Raw genomic sequence first — 2,388 nt, forward strand, 5'->3', positions numbered from 1 at the left:
ATCATACATCTGACGTACAGGTTAAAGGATGACTGTGTAATATAAAGGGTGCCAAAAAATGTATACACATTTTAAGAAAGGAAAAAACTGTATTAAAATTGTAATAATATATACTGATAACAAAAGGTGAATACAAGTCATGTGTATACATTTTTTGGCACCCTTGGTATATGAATGTGTGTATGTGGTGCAGGGTAGGGACGAAAGAAGGGGAAAGAGAGAAAGAGAAAGACACAGAGAGAACAAACTGCTTTCATTAGGCAAAGATGTACTAAAACAGAGATAATTATAGGTGTGGGAAGACAATGGGAAGAACCACATAATTCACTTCCTTACTATTTTGCATTGTTGTATTTTTTAAATACCACTAAAGCAAAGCAAACCATTCAGGCACACCTTCATAAGAGAAGAAGAAATACTTAATTTGTTTAGTATTGTACCAACTTTATTTTTGGTCCTCTTGTACTAAAAATATTTATCAGAAAACTTTGCAAAGGTAATTGGAGATATGTACATGGTGTGATCAAACAATAAGGTGAAGGTTTAAATAAAAATATATATTATAGTAAAAGACACATTGCCATTAATCTCCCTCAAAATACTCCCCCTTGATTTGCACACACTTATTCCATTGTTCTTGCCACCTTCTGAAGCAGTTCTGGCAGTCCTCTTCCGTGAGTGTCTTTAGTTGCACAGTCATGGCTGCCTCAATGTTCTGAATCAATTTAAAATGTTTACCTTTCATGGTCATTTTGATTTTGGGGAAGAGCTAGAAGTCTCATGGTTCCAGATCTGGTGAATAAGGTAAATGAGGACACCATAAAGTTTTTATTTGACATAAATTGCCATACCAGAAGCGATGTGTGACATGGAGCCTTTCCGCTGTGATCACAAAATACTGTGAATGCTGCTGCTGAGTTCCATCCCACAGAAAGGCAGGGATCTTCCATATGGGAAGCAGCACATCAAATCTTAGTAACAGTGTGTGACAAGTTTCAACTTGTTTAGTGCAGTCGAGTGTGAGCTACGGTTGAGAGAAGGTGTGTTTTAAAATGTGCAGTGGGCCGGCCGAGTGGCGCGATGGTTAAGAACTGGCTTGGGATGCCAGAGGGCCCCGGTTCGGATCCCACATATAAGGCCAGTGACACTGCCCTCTACAGCTAAGATGCTGAACAACAGCTCAACCTGGAGCTGGGCTGCCATGAGTCGCAGGCGACGGCGTAGGCTGCAGCCCCTGTGGCAGTGGGTTGCCATGGGCTACCGTATGTGGCCAGCAGCCAGCGTGAGCGGCCAGCAGCCGCAGTGAGTGGCCGTCCAGAAGCCAGCGACTGATGTGCCTCGCCAGGGAAGAGTGCAATGATGGTGCCAACTTGGGCCAGTGAAGCAACAGCCTCCACAACTAGACTGAAGAACAAAAGGACAGCAACTTGTCTGTTCCCCTTCCCCCAATTCCCCAGCACTGTTCCCATTCCCCCCAATTCCCCAATAAAAATCTTAAAAAAACAAATGTGCAGTAAATCATCCTCCATCATGACACGGCCCTGTGTCACACATCGCTTCCGGTATATGGCAATTTTTGTTAAATGAAAACATCACAGTGTGTCCTCATCCACCTTATTCACCAAATCTGGCACCATGTGACTTCTGGCTCTTCCCCAAAGTCAAAATGATTCAGGACATCGAGGCAGCCACCAAAGCACAACTAAAGACACTTACAAAAGAAGACTTCTGGAGCTGCTTCAGAAAGGAGCAAGAACAGTGGGATAAGTAAGTGTATTTGAAGCGAGGGGGAGTATTTCGAAGGAGATTAATGGCAATGTGTCTTTTACTGAAATAAAATTGTTTTTGTTTAAACATTTACCATATTATTTGATACCACCTCGTGGTCACACACTTAAAGACCGGCATCAGACTCATTTCTCCTCAAAGTTCATATATACACGTGTGTGTGTGTGTGTGTGTGTGTGTGTGTGTGTGTGTGTGTGTGTGTGTGTGTGTTCAACTTCTATTGAAAAGGCAAAGATCAGGGAACTGGGAACATAAAGTGGAACAAGCCTATAGTTATTTTATGTCTAATTCCTCCCTTTAGAATATAAGCTTCATGAAAACAAGATTCCTGCCTTCATGAACCTTACATCCTAAGGGGAAGAGTTGAACATAAAATAACTATATGAATGAGTGAATGAATCAATTAATTAGTAAAACTTGACACAGTTTAAAAATGTAAATGTTTACAAAATGGTGGGGGTGAGTAAAGATAGCATCATACTAGTGATTATACATTGAAACCAGAGAGCAAACTTTTCTTAGGATATCATAATTGGAGGAATTCCCTCCAGTCTTAGGGCACCTCACAGGGCTGGCTTTAGGACTGTGAGGGAGAAGGTA

This window comes from Hipposideros armiger, unplaced genomic scaffold (assembly GCF_001890085.2).
Source record: "Hipposideros armiger isolate ML-2016 unplaced genomic scaffold, ASM189008v1 scaffold_379, whole genome shotgun sequence".
Classification (NCBI taxonomy): domain Eukaryota; kingdom Metazoa; phylum Chordata; class Mammalia; order Chiroptera; family Hipposideridae; genus Hipposideros; species Hipposideros armiger.